This window comes from Mastigoproctus giganteus, chromosome 6 (assembly GCF_048544385.1).
Source record: "Mastigoproctus giganteus isolate SK-2022 chromosome 6, ASM4854438v1, whole genome shotgun sequence".
In the NCBI taxonomy this organism is placed as follows: Eukaryota; Metazoa; Arthropoda; class Arachnida; order Uropygi; family Thelyphonidae; genus Mastigoproctus; species Mastigoproctus giganteus.
This window is the reverse complement of record NC_143580.1, coordinates 62,602,668-62,623,921: the sequence shown is the minus strand read 5'-3', so window position 1 is coordinate 62,623,921 and position 21,254 is coordinate 62,602,668. Positions and strand designations below refer to the sequence as shown.

Below are 21,254 nucleotides of genomic sequence, written 5' to 3'. Positions count from 1 at the left end.
ATCGTAGATTAGGTATGGATGGCGAATGTTAATAAAATTCTCGTGTAATTTATTTCGACAGTTTCTGAAATTAATAGTCTCGTATAATTATGTTGGACACTTGTATTTTGGCCTTGTTGAATAAAAATGTGTTTTTCATTAATGGCATGAAAGGCTAATTCTGATGCTGCTGAACGAGAAGCACGAACTGAGGATGCATGCTGTTTAACTCTCAAAAATTCAGCAGAAATCGTGTTGATCCTTGCTAAGATGAGTCCCAATCACCAGAAGAAACGTTGTATACTAGGTCATTTATTTGTGTTGTGAAAGAGGAAAGGACTGAGTGATTGTTCAGTATAGCGTGTAATTTCCGTATTGGGCAGGCTGCAATCTTAAATTTGGTATCTTTAAAGAATATATTAAGCTGTTTTTACCACTGTTCAATGTATGGGACAGAAATAAAGTATTTTCTGATCTTACTATTGTTGGCTGGTGTAGTTTTATGTATCCGATCCTTAGCTTGTACCCTAATTCGGTTTATTTTAGTTTATTTAGTGATACTGTTGCACATGGAAGACTGCTGCACAAATTGGAGCAGTGTGGCATTGGAGGCAAATTGCTGCTATGGATAAGGGGATGGTTGAGTGGCAGAAGACAGAGAGTGGTAATCAATGGACACTGCTCAACGTGGACTAATGTTATTAGTGGAGTTCCTCAAGGTTCAGTGTTGGGTCCGTTGTTGTTTTCGGTGTTTATGAATGATATTGATGATGGGATATCAAGTTTAATGTCCAAGTTTGCAGATGATACAAAGGTTGGCAGGGTCGTTAAGGACAATACTGACGCTATGCTGCTGCAACAGGATCTGGAAAGGTTGAACAGATGGGCTGAGAGGTGGCAAATGAGGTTTAACATCGACAAATGTAAAGTGCTGCATATGGGAAACAGTAACCCCAGAGCAACGTATCAACTCTGCGGTACTACACTGACAGTGGTGGAGAATGAAAAGGACCTGGGGGTAATTGTGCAGGCAGATATGAAGTTCTCTGAGCAGTGCAGACGAGCTGCAAGAGTAGCGCATGGTGTCTTGTCAATGATATACAGGAATTTTTCTAGCAGGGATAAGGAGGTGATTATTCCCTTGTATAAGGCAATGGTAAGGCCACATCTTGAGTACTGTATACAGGTCTGGAGGCCTCATTTCAAGAAGGATGTAGAGCTGCTGGAACGGGTACAGAGAAGGGCAACAAGATTAGTAAATGGAACAAAGGGTTGCTCTTACGAAGAAAGGCTTAAGTTTTGCAAATTACAGAGTCTGGAGACTAGGCACCGGCGAGGTGATCTGATAGAGGTGTATAAGGCTTTGAATGGTTTGAGCATGCTCAATGCCAATGGGATTCTTCATCTTTCTCAGAATAATCACCTCAGAGGGCATAAATTCAAATTGAGGAAGGCCGGATGTCGGATAGATGTGCGGAAATTTGCCTTTGGCCAGCGGGTGGTTGGTTGGTGGAACCGACTTCCATCACTTGTTGTTGAAGTTGATAGCCTAAACAAATTTAAAGCTCAACTGGACAGGTATTTCGAACGAACGGAGGGGTGAAATGGGAGTGGGTGTTTTTTTTTTTTTTTTTTTTTTTTTGGCTGATGCTGAATAAGCTTGCTTTCTTGCATCATATGCCTCTGCTAATGCTAATGCTAATGCTAATGCTAATTTAGGGGTAACCCCTGTTTAAGAATCTGCTGGTTAATATCTGTATTTCTGAGTCTAAAGCAGATTCTATCATTGAATATTTATACATTGTGATCACTGTCACCTAGTGGTTCTTTTATCTGCAGTGTCTTAATGTATGGATAATCACTGCTGATAATCATATCAAGAGTATTATTACTGTGTTTTGTTGCCTCTCTAACATATGTTATAGAAAACAGCTCAATAAATCCATAAGTGTCTTGATAGTGTGTGAATGACCAACCAACAAGTTCCAATTAATATCTGGAAAGTTAAAATCCCCCTTTATAAGACATTATGATTTACTGGCACACCCTATTTCTCTGTACAGCGGTTCATTGTACTCATCAAGTCATTACCCAACATTGCACTTCCCACCCATTTCAGCTGGATGCGCTGCCTTAGATTTTATATGCTTATTAACTAAGAGCATAATCTATCCCCCTTCCTATCTTGTCTGTCCTTTCTGTACACATTGTATTCTCCGTATTCAAATTCTTCATTCCTTATACTGAGTGATACCATGTCTCTGATATCCCCACGATGTCGACATTTGATGACTTGGCTAGCACTTCAAATTCATCACATTTATTTATTGTGGTCCTAGCATTAGTGTACATGGAAGTATACATATACCTGTTCTTACCCTTAGTTACCCTAACACAGCTTGTCTATTTACTTATTCTGCGATGATTGACAGCAGGCCTTGAAATCCCTGACACCTTCCTTTCCAGCCTGTTGCACATTCTCATAGAAGCAATGCAAAAATCCATTTGCCTCTGTCTGCACCTGTTGTTAATCTGTTTGAAGTCTGTGTCTGTGTATTCCCCCAAGCTGGCAGTTTTCTGAACCATGTAACACTGCCTCGACAGCATCAGCAAATATATACTTGCACACTTTCCACAGTGGTTAGCTATAGTGGACTTGCATGGTTCGTGAGAGCCCATTGTTATTTATTTTTTATTTATTTATTTTATTTTTTTTTTTGAAAATTTCCGAGTCCATTGTTGAAAAAATCATTTATTTTACAAATGAAATCCTGAATTCAATTATCGAGTTTCCAGAGCTGGAACTACGGTGGGATGAGCAAGGCCCCATCCCCAGCATTTTAATGGTACAATCGACCAGTTATGTATTTTAAAATGACTTCATTTTTGAGTTTATTACAGTCGGACCTCTGTTTAACGAACTTCTTTATAGCAAATATTTTTGAATTCCCCTTGGTAATTACATTTAAAATAGTTTCTGTAGAACGAACAGATTACAAGAGACAACCTTGTATGCATTGTTCTCACCTCTGGCCTTTAGGCAATTTAGGTAATTAGAAAGGGTGAAAGGGATTACCATTCCACAACGTTAGTGGTGTTCATAAAACCTATGCAGCCACATTCTGAGAAGTCACACTAGTTTTCCATATCCAGTCAGAGGATTAAGAAGATTCCCGACATGGATAATCACCTCTGGTCAACCTGTGTTGTGGTTCCTCTTTACTCCGACAAGAAGTCATATGTGTTTTGGAGAAGTGAGTGATCTAGGTGTTTCAGTAAATTTCTCTTGTCTATGTTTACAAGGTCACAGTAGCTGAATATCCAAGTGATTCCACTATTTTGCACAGTATTCAAAGAACTAGTGACAGTAGCGATGTTGATTGGGGGGGGGGGGGTAACTAAAGTGTTAGGTAAACTTTCCAAAGATGAAATGTTGGCAGATTTGGAAACCAGGTCGAGGCTTTCACTGTGAAGAAAATGTTCCAAAATATAATGGCATACAGGCAATAATTTAAAAAAAAAAAAAAAAAAAAAAAATTGTTCCATTATATCACCAATCTCCAAAAAAACAGTGCGAATTAAGGATTATTGCTAAAGAACTTGATGTGGAAACTATAAAGATCGGTCATGTGTTCGGGCCACAATGGGCAGCTTGTTGCTTGCGGACGGCAATTGTGGGTTGGAAGAATTATCTCACTTTGTGCAAACATGTTGAACCAGAAAGTTAAATATTCTGGATTATTAAACCGACTTTTCAATCTGGAATTTCTTAACGATTTGGCACTAATGATCTGACACCCGAAGGAGCTCTCTTAGCTTCCAGCTTTACAAAGTTGTGGCATCACTATAGCAAAAGCAAATAAATTACTTATTCTAACTATCAATGCTATCGCTAATTTGAAAAATTGTGAAGGAAATTATGAAGCTAAAATTGAGAACATGTTGAAGTTGAAAGAATTTGAAGGAGTCAAAATCGAAAGTAAGAATACATTTAAAAAATTACTTCCTGATATGCTACTCGGAATCGTGGAATATGAAATAACTTTCATCTCCGTGGAAAGACGGTGAAAAATGAATAAGAAATTTAAGTTTTCTGATTAAATATGAAATAAACGTTAATGATTTTGTCGAAGACAGCTGCGAATGACATCAGTTTATCTTTAAAATTTAATGAAATTCCCTCTTCAATTAAGAAAGCCAGAAATATCTTTGAAACCATTGCAATTAGCAGTGCTGAAGCTGGGTGAGCTTTCAGCGTAATTAATAATATTGTGTGAATGAATGAATAAATTAATGAATAGTGTTGACAATTAAACACATTGCAGATTATGATGAGCATACATCTAAATAGAAAACCATTGCTTCAATTTGATCCGGATCATTACATCAAATAATCATCACTCAGCTATTGAGCAAAGCAGAAGATCGACAACAATTATTAATAAAGAAGTAAATTCTATTTTTTCTTGGATATTTGTATAATAATTTTTTTCATGTAATCTGTGATATTTGTTTCTATATTGTAGAATGTTTTGTGATAGTTTTTGTTATTTGTGATATTTAATGTTATTTTTTTATTAGCGATATTATCACCTGCATTAGATGGTTTTATGTGAATCCTTCGTGTTTCTTTTAGGTATATTGATTATGAAATAAAAGACCTTTTGTATTGTCAATATTTTATTGAATGTTCACAAATTTTCATAATTTCTGGAAGACAAGATACAATGGATTTATGATAACTAAAGTAAGAGATGTATACTTGTGATTGCAACATATCTAAATGTCTCTAGAAGACAGCACCGATTGAAGTACCGATCTTGTAGTTGAAACGACATACGCAGCTGTTAGGGTAACCTAACAATGGAATGTTATGAAATTGTGAGACGAAAAAATAAATTGTTCACAAATATTTGTATTGCAGTTGTATGTCAAATACATATACTTACTTCAGGAAGTATGATTGTGATATCATACTGTTCAAAAATTCTAAAAGGTTAGAACTTGAGCTACTATTGTATCCTAGTATCATTGTAAAGCAGGGGGGCATGATGACCAGGCTGACTCGAGATACCATACTGGTCACGAAAAATGTGTCACATGCTCTAATCACACTGCTAGTGATGCTCGGTGCAGACTAGTAGTGTGAATGTGGGAAACATCTCTGGCAGAAGCTGTGGATGTCATCACTTCCATGACTGATCAGATTTACTCAGCAGGAATCCCCAAGGATGTTTCACATCAAAAAGTCGACAAAACTGCGAGCCCATTGCTAAAATATTCGCAGCTCACCACTGCACAGACCGTGTAGAAGCAGTCTCTCCTGTTAAAAAGCACAGACCGTTCTGAGAAAAATGCTACCTCAGGAGCCTTGCCCAATCTCTTCATGGCTAAATTGATTGACAAGGCTCTCATCATATACTTCCTCCTATTTTGTCTGTAGTCAACCAGGCCAGCCAGGTGGGTAAAGTGCCTGTCTGGCAACCCAAAGGTCATGGGTTCGAATCCAACTTCGGGCTTGGATCAGAGTAAAATGCAAAAACTTTGGGAGGTGCATTATGGCCACAGAAGCGATGCACAACAACTAACAAAAAAAAAAAAAAAAAATTGTCTGTTGCATAAATGCAGACACTTTCAATTTGAATCTTATCTGATCCACCTAACACTTCTCCAATAGAATCAGCAGGTATTCTTGCGGCGCCTCCATAGCCAGGTGGGCAAGAGCAGCAGTGCGTAGCACACACTTCTTGATTAGACCGGGGTTCGAGCCCCTGACCACCGCATATCCCCTGAGCAATATGGCCTTAGTTGCTAATGCTCCTAAAAAACCAAATAACAAACAAGCAAGTATTCTTGCACCCTTTCTATATAAGTTTACCCCATCCTTGTAGAAGCAATCTCTCCTTAACAATCACAGACCTGACTGAGGAAAAAATTCTACCCTTAGCACCTTGCCCTATCTTTTCAGGGTCGAATTGATTGGCAAGACTCTCATCATATACTTCCTCCTATTGTGTCTGGCAGAATTGCATACACTTCCAATTTGAATCGTATCTTGCAACTTTTTTTTCAACGTTGCCCTGTATTTGTTAAGTAAGCTCGAGGTTCTCCTACTTTTAATGTCATTAGTGCCAACATGACACTTTACATACCAACTAAGAAATATTGTTCAAGGTTTAGGCCTAAATGGTTGTCAGATGAACTAATGAGGCATATGGCAGAGAAGAAAAATGCATGGGATACATACAAATTAACACGTGACACGGACGCCTATGATAGATACAAGTTGATCTGTAACCAAGTTACAAAGGAGGTTAGGCAGGCGAAGGCAGATTACGAGAGATCCTTGGCAAGGGATGCGAAGAAAAACAGCAAAGAGTTCTTTACTTATGTAAACTCTAGAAGGAAGGGGATGAATCAGATTGGTCCACTTGAGATCGATGGGTCAACTGTTGATGACCCTGCTCGGGTAGCTAACAAACTAAATGAATATTTTGCATCGACATTCACACATGAGGAGTTATTCAGCGAGGGGAATGCCAGAGGTGTATTCAACTCTAGCAGTAAGCTAGAGAATCTTGTAATAACTGAGAGCAAAGTGGAGGAGAAATTGTTGAAGATAAACACAAGAAAGGCACCTGGGGTGGATGGGATCTATCCAGTTATATTAAAGGAGGCAGCAAAGGAGGTAAGCAAACCCTTAGCCATAATTATGAGAGCTTCCTTGGACTCAGGGGAGGTACCCATTGACTGGAGATGTGCAAATGTGACCCCAATTCACAAAGGGGGATCAAAGGCTGACACAAGTAATTATAGACCTGTGAGTTTAACTTCTGTTCCCGGAAAATTAATGGAGGCACTGGTGAAAGAAGCACTGCAGGATCATCTAGACAAGACTTCAGTTATAGCTAGGACACAGCATGGTTTTGTTAAGGGGAAGTCTTGCCTGACCAATTTGATTGGATACTATGATGCAGTCACAAAAGAACTGGATGCAGGGAATAACTTTGATATTATATACTTGGATCTTAGAAAGGCTTTTGATACTGTTGCACATGGAAGACTGCTGCACAAATTGGAGCAGTGTGGCATTGGAGGCAAGTTGCTGCTATGGATAAAGGGGTGGTTGATGGGGAGAAGACAGAGAGTGGTAATCAATGGACACTGGTCATCGTGGACTAATGTTATTAGTGGAGTCCCTCAGGGTTCAGTATTGGGGCCTTTATTGTTTTCTGTATTTATAAATGATATTGATGATGGTATATCAGGCTTAATGTCCAAGTTTGCAGACGATACGAAGGTTGGCAGGGTTGTCAAGGACACTACTGACACTATGCTGCTGCAACAGGATTTGGAAAGGTTGAGCAGATGGGCTTCGAGGTGGCAAATGAAGTTTAACATTGACAAATGTAAAGTACTACATATGGGAAACAGCAACCCCAGAGCAACGTATCAACTCTGTGGTACTACACTGACAGTGGTAGAGAATGAAAGGGACCTGGGGGTGGTGGTGCAGGCAGATATGAAGTTCTCTGAGCAGTGCAGACGAGCTGCAAGAGTAGCTCATGGTGTATTGTCAATGATATATAGGAATTTTTCTAGCAGGGATAAGGAGGTGATTATTCCCTTGTATAAGGCAATGGTCAGGCCACACCTAGAGTACTGTATACAGGCCTGGAGGCCTCATTTCAGGAAGGATGTAGAGCTGCTGGAACGAGTACAGAGAAGGGCAACTAGATTGGTGAATGGGACAAAGGGGTTCTCTTACGAAGAAAGGCTTAAGTTTTGCAAATTACAGTGTCTGGAAACTAGGCACCAGCGGGGTGATCTGATAGAGGTGTACAAAGCCTTGAATGGTTTGAGCATGCTCAATGCTGATGGGATTCTTCCTCTAGCTCAGAAAAATCACCTGAGAGGGCATAAATTCAAATTGAGGAAAGACAGATGTAGGATAGATGTGCGGAAATTTGCCTTTAGCCAGCGGGTGGTTGGTGGGTGGAACAGACTTCCATCCCTTGTCGTGGAAGTTGATAGCCTAAATAAGTTTAAGGCTCAGCTGGACAGGTATTTCGAACGAACAGAGGGGTGAAGTGGAAGTGGTTATTTTTATTTATTTATGTTACTTTTTTTTTTTTTTTTTTTTTTTTTGGCTGATGCTGCATAAGCTTGCTTTCTTGCATCAAATGCCTCTACTAATGCTAATGCTAATGCTAATGTACAACAATATCACCTTTTGTGCCCTTAAAAGATATCTTCTCTACAATATCATCTTCTTTTGCTCCCAGTAGACTTATCAGTATTAAAATTAATTAGAAATAAAGACATCACAAAGTAATAAAATATTTAAAAATAATAATTTTACTCTTCTTAATTAAAAAATGAATGTTCTAAAAAAGCTTTATAATTTTCAATTTTCCGGAGTCAGCTTTTTTGTAACAACCAAAATCTTTTAACTGTTCTTGGCAAATTATAGATATAATTTGCCTGGTTTCAAAAATTTTTCTGAGACTTTATTTTTTGACATTTTACGCTTTGTTTTTATTGATAAAGAAATGATTGACCTTGCCTTCTGTAGCATATGCTTCATGATATTGGCTGTACACGAATTTTAGCATTCCTTATATCTGAAGTTTAATTTTGTTACATTAGTTCTCAGTGCCAGTCATGACAGTTTATGGTTTGGATGAGCCTTTCAAACATTCTAACATGCAAACTAACTTCACATAAATTTTACTTAATACACATACAACTATGCATTCTATGGGCAACTATGCATTCCTTTGAGAAAACTTCTATTTCTGTTTTTCTTCGGCCTCAACAACTCTGTGGCAAATTGAAATAAGGCAAGCAGCAACCTTCTGAAAAAAAAAAGAAAAATGCTTATTTCCTTCCTATGGAAGATACTCTGTTCAATAATTTTTGAAGAGACTGCATCTCTTCTTACTCTGCAAATTTTCTACCTTGAATGCTCCTTTCACATCCCATTTCTAGCAAGAACTGTCAGACACTCTTCAAGTTGCTACACACTTCACAGACATTATGTAAATTACGGGTGCTCTTACACTTCCAAGTATTGGCAGCCATTTGTTTTCACATAAACAATGTGAAAAGTTGCAAAGCGATGATAAAAATTTATTTTGCAAAGGTCTTTATAGCAATATCAGAAGTACAGTGTGAAGTACATGCCACAGTATGAACAATAAACAGTGTGGGTAACGATTATAAATGTAATATTCTCGGGCTATACAGCAGGCACTCGTTATGACGCTGTTCGCTTTACGCTGATTCACTATAACGCTCTTCTTATATTATAACCCATATCCGATTATAATGCTGTCACAAATCACTATAACGCTCTTTTACCAGTGTACAGATTGCATTTTTGGCATATTGAACAAAAACGTTTCATCTGATGGAGTTCGATAGCTTGAAAATAAATAGCAAAACAGCATTAAAACTTTTCCCATGCTTAGTGAAATATTCTCACACGCTAATTTAATTGCATTACAGTGACTTGTTACGTAGTTCCGAGATCAACATGTTTTAAAAAAATGATCGAGTATATTGCTTGTAATAGTTGCGTTATATGTATTTATCCGAAATTTAGTCATCACTCAGTACAGTATTAGACACCGGGCGTAACCTACAGTTTACTCAAACATTGTGTCATAATTAATGCAACAAATGTAGTTACATTTTCGAAGAGTTAATAATGGCGGATAAGAATGAAAACGCAACAAGGTCTGGACTCAGTATGAAGACTACAAATGTAAGAAAAAGACTGAATTTGAAAATTAAATTAGAATTTTTGAAGGAAATCGATTCCGGTCAACGACAAGTGGATGTATGCCATAATTTAGGACTGGCAGGTTTAACTGCAAGAAATTCTTTATAAAAAATAAAGAATTAATTTTAGCAGCGGAAAGACAGCTGTTCCACTGCAAGTAGCTAGGGCTAAGCTGGCTATTAGGATTGAAATAGAAAGACTTTAACTAATTTTATTGAAGATAATATCCAATGCAGAATTCAGTTAAGTTAAATATTATAAAAAAAAAATTAAAAAAATAGATTAACCTATATGATGATCTGAAGAAAGCTCACCTAAAAAAAAAAAAACGTGGAACCATTTAAAACTAGTAAGGGCTGGTTGAATAGATTTAAAATCCAGGGAGAAGTCGCAAGTGCAGATCAAGGAGCCGAAACTTTCAAAAAATAACTTGTTAAAATTATTGAAGAGGGGTGTTATACTTCTCAACAAGTTTTTAACAAAGATGAAGCAGGAATTTTTTGGAAACGAATGCCTAAAAGAAGTTTCATATTGAAAGAGGAAAAAAACATGCCAGGTTTCAAAGTGGCAAAGGATCGGTTGACTTTATTGTTTGGTGGTAACGCTATGAGGGATTTTAAATTAAAACCCCTTTTAGTTTACCAGGAAGAGGGCCAAAGTACAACCCAAAATCGACACATTTTTCATGATTAAATTAAATCAATTTAGATCAATTAAATTCATGATTTTAATTGGAATTAATTTGAATTCATGATATTTTATATGTACTGTACAAATATTTGAATATTAAATATTTTGACCGACATTTGTGCATCTTTTCACTACCGTTTATTATTGATTAGGAAATATCCAATGGCACCGACCACAACTCACAAATACATATGTTACCTTATGGGAATGCTGCGTTCACTTAGCACTCTGTTTTTCCAGAACGAATTATCAGCCTTAAGCAGGGGATCTCCTGTATACCAAATAATAGTTAAACTAAATCTTAGTTAATGTACAGTTCTGCCCTCAGAATTAAGCATAAAGCAAATCATTAAAAATATACTCAGGGGATTCTACACCATGTATGGTAAAATCTGAAAAAAGGTAACACAGTTGCCTTGTGTTCTGTATGTACTGTGATTTTTCAGGTTCTGGCTACAGGAAATGCAGTGTAATTAGACATTTACAAAAAATAAGCATTCAGACAGTATGCAGTGCATAGAAAGAAATGCAAAAATAGATATAGCATTTCATAGTGACAACGATGGCATATGTGCCAAATGTTCATTTTCATCATTTGTCATAGAACATAATCTTCCTCTTAGTTCTGTGGTCATATAGGTCCATTGCTTAAAAATACATTTCTCTGTAGTGAAATAACAAAAAATACAGTTGTAGAAGAACAAAAACAATAGACATTGTTAAATGAAATTGCATGTATAGAGAAAAAACAAATGGCTGTAATCAAAGGTATATCCCATTGTGGTGTCCTTTCATAATAAACAAACCAAATCAAAAGCAGCTTACTTTCAGCACCAGCATTGGCGGATGATTCTACAGCAGGGGTGGGGGAACCTTTTTGGTACCAGGTGCAAATTGCAGGAGCATAAGGACCTGTAGGGGTGCATCTTTTCTGAGAAAAATAATGAATTTTAAGTTTTACAAATTCTTAGGTATGCACTCACCACACTAAGCAATATTAATTAAAATGTTATAGTGCATTAATTAACCACACAGTTATAGTGCTTTAAATACTGAAACATCAAAGGCTCCACAGTTATAATGTTTTAATTTTAATGAAACTTCTTACCTTGCACCTTAATGAGGAGGTTGACCCTGCTTTGCTTTGGGAAGCTCAGAGATGTTAGATTATACTGATGATGCAACAATTCTTAGTTGGTTTGCAAGGCACACAAGTGGTTCTTTGCTGAATTTAATGTTGAGAAAATTTGTTCATTTCAGTAAGTGATAGAAAACAGTGATGCAATTTTCAGTTCCAAAATAGATACACTATTAAATTTGTATTACAGAGTATTATCTGATTGGAAATGAATTGACTCTAGTTGCAAGGAATTAGGAGCTTCATCTGGCTTCACATCAAAAGGAGTTTTGCACATAGTTTCAGTTCATGATTTCATAATAAATCTTGAACCTCTTTTGAAATTGATTCGAAAAATTGGAACACTCTGCAGCATACTATACTATCAATTCTGGTTTCAATTCTTTCAGTGCTGGAAAATATACCATGCAGTGATTTTCAGTTGAGTTATGAACAATTGCAGCATTGATTCAAAGCTCCCGATATTGATAAGAATAAGTTGTAATGAGTTGATTTGGCCCTAATTTCAAATATAGATTATTTAAGTGGCTAGTAATATCAACCAAAAATGACAAATCACATAAACACTTTTGGTCCTCTAATTCCGTAATGGGAAAACCTTTAATATCCATGAAGGGTTTCACTTCATCTTTCAGCTCCTAGATGCACTTGATCATGCACCCTTTCTTAGCCAGCAAACCTCACAATGATGCAATAAATAACCATATTCCGCTTCAAGGTCCTTTAACATTTCTTTAAATTCTCTGTTGTTCAATCCCTTATTTTTTATGAAGTTAATACATTTTATTACCACTTTCATCACATTGATCATTCTTAGAGAACATGCACATAAATTTTGTTAGTGTTGAATAAGACAGTGACACACTATTAACACATTACATTCCAGTTAACAGCTCTCCAGTTACTCAGTTAAAGCAACATCTTTTTTTTTTTTTTTTTTTTTTTGAGATCCTTCCATAGACTACACAACTCAGTTTTTCATGGGATAAATCAAAATCACTTATTGCTGATTTGACTTCAGAAAAGAGATCTTCACCTGTGGTAGTCCCATGCATCGATTTTAAAGCAAGTAAATCTTCTCATATCATAGTTTGCCATTATTCCATGTACAAACATAGCCAAATGTGCCATATTTGCTATATCTGTTGTCTTATCCATAGCTGTGGAATAAAACACAAATTCAATCTGCTTGTTTCAAGGATACTTGGATGTCATTAGCCATGCCTTTTATACGGTCAGAAACTGTCCTCCGTGATAAACTAATAGTCTCAAACAATCTGACTTTTTCTGGAGTTAAAATTCATGCAATAGCAACTATGCACTCTTTATGAAACTCGTTCAATGTGTGGTTTCAGTTTCTTTGCAATTAGCTCACACACTTCATAACTCGCTTGCATTATAGATGTATTTTCATGAATAATATGTCTTTTGAAAATAGATTGCTGTTTGCATAAAGATTCTTTTAAAAATGTTAGCTTGTCTAAATGCAGAGTCTCAGTTTTTCATATTTCTTATGCTTGGTCAAATAGTGGTGTTCAAGATTGTACTTTTTATAAACGGCAACTGATTCTTTACAAATGAGAGAGACACACACTTTCCATTTACTTCCATGAAAAAATAATTATTCATCAATTTTTCATAAAACAAAGAACTTTTGCCTGCAGCTCTTCTTTTATTATTACTAGTCATTGAAGAAAGGGATTACTTTTATGCAATTTATAACATTGACTTAAATAGAACTAAGCATATTAACCATAAATATTGCCAGCATTCAAAATTATTGTACTTAATTTGCAGTGATGTGTAATGACACAGCCAACAACCAACCAAGACAAAACTTAAATCAATGCTGACTATCCATCACCAATAACAAGACCTAATAAGACAGAGCCACTGTACACTTGGTTTTATGGGAGAAACAAGTGCTAAATGCTAATTGGCTGTAATAATGGTGTAACTATTACGTCATCAATTCATACATATTCCGACACATGATTAATGCCACAAGATAAGCATTATGGCTAACAGAAATTTGTTTATGGAGTGCTTAAAACAACTTATATTAAATGACTGTTTTGCCCTTAAGACTTATGCTATTTTTTCATATGGCATTTTAGAGGACTTCATCAGTGTGCAGTTTCAAATTTGACCGAGGGTGAATCGCTCGCAGGTGAAAAATTCCCCATCTCTGCTCTACAGAGTATAACAGTGGACGTCTTCTTCTTAACCTGAGAGCAGCTGGAATTTTTTCCAAAAACTGTCTGGCACTTAGTTTAGATGTACCTGTTATAGTAGGCCTAAAAACTGGAGTAGCAAGGATATGAAAAGAGGAGGTTTGAATGCTTGGTGGCAATAGGCTGATCTTGGAAGTCTTAATTTGTTTATTGTGCGCCTTTCTGCAAAAGTAGATGAATACTTTATAGACATTTATTACTATCTAGAGAGAAGTGTTAAAGGAAACAGTAGATTTGAAAATTTCCAACCGATGTATGCTACTGAAGAAAAAATAGAGTTTGAAACAGGTATTTACATATTCAATGTCTTTGGTAAAAGATGATTTACTAGGCTGGTAGGACATTGGCAGTCTTCAGCAGTTCTATTTAAAGAAAAGATTAGAAGTGATCAGAAGAGCCATATGAACACTTTTGAAGGTTACCAAATTAAAAAATACAATTGATCACTAGTGAGTACCACTGACTCATATGCAAATCCAGTTCATGATTCAAAAGAAGTTTTGAAAGAAGACAAATAATAAACTCCCAAGAAAAATTCAGAAATTCTTAGATAATGCTTATCTAAAAACTTCTGAATAACGAGCATCTGGTGAAAATAATATTACACGGGCCAAGCAAGCTGATAATTCTAGGCTTGTTATCTTGGCTTGTGCAGAAAGTCTGTTTGTATTTCTCCTTTCTCTTGAATAAAGCAATTTCCTTCTTTCTTTTAAATGTTATGCCAGAGTTTGAAAATCCAAACATAGCTCATCAATCAAATATACCTCAGGTCCATGTACTAAGGTCATTACTCCTAGATATGTCGAAGAATGTTATTTTGAAACTTACCAGTAGTTTTCGAATGTTCTACTTCCATTTTGGAAGTTGATTACCCTATCATACTAAATCAGATGGTTAGAGTTAATGTCAAACATATTTTGAATAATTGTTGTTTAGAGAAATTACTATTGTAAAATTCTAAGATATTATACTTACTGCTGTAAAGAGTCAAAAGTAATCAGTTACTTTACTGGAAATTATCATGCATGTGTAAGCTAAAAGGAAACATGTTTTCTTGAATTATAAATTAAAGTTATTACATTGGCACCAGTGTAGAGAGAATAAAAAAAAAACACTGTGATTACTGCTTATGACACATGTTCAGGTGTTAGCACTGAGAATTGGAATGTATGGAGAGAAAAAAGGAGCTCAGTGTAATTTCAGCTGTTAAGTTTATTGTTAAACATGAAATAATCAATAATCAAATAATCAAGTGTGTCACTTGATTTATGTGTGGGAAGATTAACTAAAGTTATTGTTGTCAACTGTATTGTTCTTTGTGCTGCCTTTTAATGAAAATTAATATAGTTATTACCTTGTTGAGGAAGCTAGATGGATTCTTCAGTATTGTTTGCTTGGAAATTTGCTAATGGCATATTATTAAAGGCTCAGTATAATTTTTAAATAATTAATTCATACATGAGATTCGTACATAAGAAATGAAGATATGTAAATATGAAGACGTGTGTAAATTTATAATTTATTTATTTTGTGAAGTGCAGAATTTTACAGAAGAATTTCTCTTGTTAAGAAAACAAGATTTAATGCTTATAAAGAAGCTTGCAGACATATTTATGGGTTTTTTTCCTCCCTCCCTCCTCTCTCTCTCTCTCTCTCTCTCTCTCTCTCTCTCTCTCTCTCTCTCTCTCTCTCTCTCTCTCTCTCTCTCTCTCTCTCTCTCCTTATGCTAATGACAGTTGGATCAGAGTTGTACTTTTATCAATTTGCTTGCCTTCTTCTAAGACTCACATACTGATATTGTAATAACTTGTTGTGCAGAATGCCCAAGGATAGAATTTTTTGCTGATCATATAATCTGGTCTTTGGGGCTGCCACAGACATTCTCTCAGATATGTCGTGCTAGGTTTTGCAACCTGGGAGTGTAAAACACTAATGGAACCAATATTTGGATGACACTTGAATCAAGTGGGCTGAATTTTTGCGAAGTCTGGTTGCTCTGCGACAACCATGTCCTCTGCTTTCACCTTCACGATGATGGGACTGTTAGTGGGTATAATCCCTGTGTAGTACCTATTATAGTACCAATTGTACTTTTATCAATTTGCTTGCCTTCTTCTAAGACTCACATACTGGTATTGTAATAACTTGTTATGCAGAATGCCCAAGGATAGAAAGTCCTGCAGTACCTATTATACTGGAGATGGCCACCAAGGTGTGAACCAATGTAAGCAGGGGTCGAGATGTGGTAGCTGACTCTCATCAACCAGTGCAGTACCACCAATTTACTTATTGGAGGCTTGAAGTGGTGAAACCCATGCTTAGTCTCCAGAGCAAAGCTCTAGCAATCCCCATTTCTTCTGCTATGCAGTATGCTTGATGTCTTTTGATGTTATGATGAGTATCATGTCAAGATCCAATCTACCTTCCATTTTGAGTATACAGTTAAAACAGTGTTAGGCCAGTTGCCAGACTGAACCTCTTGGTAACTTTCTAGGAGGCATCCAGATCAGCTAGTGTATACTCTCACTTCCTCTACTCTGCCTAATAGTGACTTGATTGAGTCTGAGCAGCATTATGTGAGGGTCATTATTGAGGACACATTATATCAAGGAGCTGGGTACATTCTTACTCTGTATACACCATATCCAGATATTTCATTACATTATATAACATGTCCATTCCTCCTTTTATTTATTACTGAATACATCATGAATAGAACAAACTTATGTTTGTTGTTTGCTTGTTATTTGGTTTTTAAGAGCATTAGCAACTAAGGCCATATTGCTCCGGGGATATGCGGTGGTCATTCCCTGACATTTCCGCATCCTCCATATTTGGTGGTCACTGGCTCGAACCCCCGGTCTAATCAAGAAGTGTGTGCTATGCACTGCTGCTCCTACCCACCTGGCTATGGATGTGCCAACTAACTTATGTGAAAAGATCTTAACCTCCCAGTCACTTCCTCATTCATTTCTGAAATATACATGGCCAAATGGTAGTGTAGCATTCTGTTTTCGTGCCAAAGCTACTGGCTTCAAATTTTCCCAATGTGTACTCCTACCTCTGTTAAAACTTGATGGTTCTATTGCCACCCCAGCTAAAGATAAAGCTGGCCTGTTAGCATCCTACTTTTCGTTGTTACTTTTTACACTTTCTTGTTCCACTGGTGTTTTTCCTTCTGCTTGGAAATTTGCTCATATCCAGCCATTTCCTAGAAGTAAGTGCAGTGGGATGATAACTGGATGGGAGGGTGACAAATCCCTCCCATCCTCCCATCCAGTTATCATCCCATTTCACTTAGTTCTACTCTTTTGGAAGAAATGGTGAAATCTATTAACTGCCAACTCGTGAACAATATGAAAACCTTCCATCTGATCAATGATCGCCAATATGGATTCCATCAGTGTTCATCCACTGATGATAACTAGCTTATGTTTCTAGATATTCACTGGAAATGTTTGTTGAAACATTTCCAGTGAATAAATAAACATGGTAAAAAGTCATTTCAAAAGCTTTTGATCATGCTTGGCATAAAAGTCTTCTAAATAAGCTTCCATCTTATGGATTGCCAACTGTTTTTAGTAATTATGTATCCAGTGTTTTCTCTGACTGCTCATTGCAGGTGATGATAGATGGCTCTCTTGTCTTCTAACTTCTCTGCTAATGCTGGTGTTCCCCAAAGCTCAGCTCTTTTCTCCCACTCTTTTCCTCTTGTATATTAATGACGATCTTTCATTGACTGGAAAATCGATTCATAGATTTCCTGATGATAGCACATTGCATTCCGCCCTCCAGTTTGCTTCATATGACTATGGTTTTAATTTAGTGATTTCACAACGCAACACAACACACCGTTACACTGCTAATGCTTCACATTCTGAGCTAACATCAGGATATTTCATGTTAGCTCAGAATGTGATGAAATCAATTATGTGATATGGCTTTTGTGTATTGGAGTAAAAAGCTGTTCCCCACACTACATGCCATCCATTGTGCAAAGAATCAAGGGTGGATTTAAGTATATACAGATGGATCTAAGTTGGACACTTTGACTGGAGTTGCTGCTACTGTTTTTTTTTTTTAATTAAATATATATATATATAGCTTTACTGTCAGACATATTAATAGATTGCCCCTACCTAGCCACTACTCGAGCTGAAACTTTTCTGCAGATTCCAAATCTGGAAACACTGCCAACTAACTAATATTAGCATTAGCATTAGCAAAGGCACGTGATGCAAGAAAGGAAGCTTATATAGCATCAGCCAAAATAAAAAAATAATAATAATAAAAAAAAAAACTCCCTTATTTTACCCATACACTCACTCCAAATGTTTGTCAAGTTCTGCCTTGAATCTATTTAAGCTATCAACTTCTACAACGACAGATGGAAGTTTCTTCCACCAATCAACCACCTGCTGGCTAAAGGCAAACTTCCGCACATGTATCCTACAACCGTCTTTCCTCAATTTGAATTTATGCTCTCTTAGGCAATTATTCTGAGCAAGAGGAAGAATCCCATCCGCATTGAGCATGCTCAAACCATTCAAGGCTTTATACACCTCAATCAGATCACCTCGCAGGTGCCTAGTCTCCAGACACTGTAATTTGCAAAACTTAAGCCTTTCTTTGTAAGAGCAACCCTTTGTTCTATTCACTAATCTTGTTGCCTTCTCTGTACTCGTTCCAACAGCTCTACATCCTTCTTCAAATGAGGCCTCCAGACCTGTATACAGTACTCAAGGTGTGGCCTGACCATTACCTTATACAGGGGGGGGATAATCACCTCCTTATCCCTGCTAGAAAAATTCCTATATATCATTGACAAGACACCATAAGCTACTCTTGCAGACCGTTGCTCTGCTCAGAAATCTTATACAGGGGATAATCACCTAGTTATCCCTGCTAGAAAAATTCATGTATATCATTGACAAGACACCATGAGCTACTCTTGCAGTCTGTCTGCTCTGCTCTGCTCAGAAAACTTCATATCTGCCTGCACAATTACCCCCAGGTTCTTTTCATTCTCTACCACTGTCAGTGTGGTACCACATAGTTGATACGTTACTCTGGGATTACTGTTTCACATATGTAGTACTTTACATTTGTCAATGTTAAACTTCTATTGTCACCTCTCAGCCCATCTGCTCAAATTTTCTAGATCCTGTTGCAGCAGTGTACTGTCATTAGTATCATTAACAACTCTGCCAACTTTCGTATCATCTGCAAACTTGGACAATAAGCCTGATATACCATCATCAGTATCATTTATAAATACAGAAAACAACAATGGACCCAACACTGAACCCTGAGGGACTCCACTAATAACATTAGTCCACGAAGAGCAGTGTCCATTGATTACCACTCTCTGTCTTTCCCACTCAACCATCCCTTTATCCATAGCAGCAATTTACCTCCAATGCCACACTGCTCCAATTTGTGCAGCAGTCTTCCATGTGCAACAGTATCAAAGGCTTTTCTAAGATCCAAATATATGATATCAAAGTTATTCTTTGCATCCATTTCCTTTATGACTACATAGTATCCAGTCAAATTAGTCAGACAAGACTTCCCCTTAACAAACCCATGCTATGTCCGAGCTATAACTGAAGTCTTGTCTAGATGATCCTGCAATGCTTCTTTAACCAGTGCCTGCATTAATTTCCCAGGAACAGAAGTTAAACTAACAGGTCTGTAATTACCTGTGTGATCCTCCTTTGTGGAATTGGGGTGACATTTGCACATCTCCAGTCCATGGGTACCTCCCCTGATTCCAGGGAAGCTCTCATAATTATGGCTAAGGGCTTGCTTACTGCTTACTTCCTTTGCCGCCTCCTTTAATATAACTGGATAGATTCCATCCACCCCAGGTGCCTTTCTTGTGTTTATCTTCAACAATTTCTCCTCCACTTTACTCTCAGTTATTACAAGATTATCTAGCTTACTGCTTGAGTTGAATACACCTCTGTCATTTCCCTTCCTGAATAACTCCTCATGTGTGAATGTTGATGCAAAATATTTATTTAGTTTGTTAGCTACCTGAGCAGGATCATCAATAGTGGAACCATTGATATCAAGTGGACCAATCTGATTCATCCCCTTCCTTCTAGTTTACATAAGTAAAGAACTCTGCTGTTTTTCTTTACATCCTTTGCCAAAGATATCTCTTAATCTGCCTTCGCCTGCCTAACCTCCTTTGTAACTTGGTTACAGACCAGCTTATATCTATCATAGGCTTCTGTGTCATGTTAATTTATATGTATTCCATGCATTTTTCTTCTCTGTCACATGTCTAATTAGTTCATCTGACATCCATTTAGGTCTAAATCTTGAACAGTATTTCTTTGTTCGTAGGAAATGCCTAGTAGCTTCCAAGATTAATTCTTTGAATGCATCCCATTTTGAATTTGCTGTTGGTAACATCATCAGTTGGTTCCACCATATAGAATTTAAATACTGTCTCAGACCACCATAGTCACCAAAGCAAAAAACCTTTCCCTTTACCCTTGATGGTAGTTACCCCTTTGAGTAAATCCCACTTCAGCACACTGTGATCACTGCCACCTAGTGGTTCCTTTATCTGCAGATTCTTGATGCATGAAGAATCACTACTGATAATCAGATCAAGAGTATTACTCCCTCTGGTGCCTCCCGAACATGCTGCTGTAGAAAACAATCATCCAATAAATCCACAAAAGCCTTGCTAGTGTATGTGTGACCAACCCTCAAATTCCAGTCGATATCCGGGAAATATAAGAGACACTAATTTACTGGCCCACTCTGTTTCTCTGCACAATTGCTCATTATACTCATCAGATTCATTAGGCCTATAACATAACCTACTCTCATTTTTCCTTTCCCAGTGCTTATGTCACACCAAACAGACTCAACATTGCATTTTCCACCCACATCAATTGGATGCACTTCCTTAGATTTTGTGTTTCTTAACTAACAGCATAAACCCTGCTCCCTTCCTGTCCTGTCTATCCTTTCTGTACACATTGTACTCCCCAAATTCCAGTTCTGCACTGCTTATGTCTGTGTGATACCATGTCTCTAATATCCCAACAATATCTGCCTTCGATGTCTTGACTAGCATTGGTGTACATGCACCTGTTTCTACTCTTAGTTACCCTAACACAGCCCATGTATTTACTTGTTCCACTATGACTGCCAGCCGTCCTGGAAATTCCCATTGCATTTCAATAGAAGTAGTGCAAGAATCACTTTTATCTCTGTCAGCGGCTACTGTTAATCTATTAATCTGTGTATCCCTCCAAGCTAGCAGTTTCCCGACCCACCTAACTCTGCCTCGATAGCATCGGCAAATATTCTTGCACCCTTTCTATTTAAGTGTGTCCCATCCCTGTAGAAGCAGTCTCTCCTGTTAACAAACACAGACTAGGCTGAGAAAAATTCTACCCCT

At 37.2% G+C, this 21,254-nt stretch overlaps 1 protein-coding gene across 2 annotated transcripts in view; it reads left to right on the top strand.

Moving 5' to 3' along the window:
- The window catches only part of hyd (E3 ubiquitin-protein ligase hyd), a 670,489-nt gene that overhangs the window by 527,491 nt on the left and 121,744 nt on the right, over positions 1-21,254 (top strand). The window lies entirely within an intron of this gene.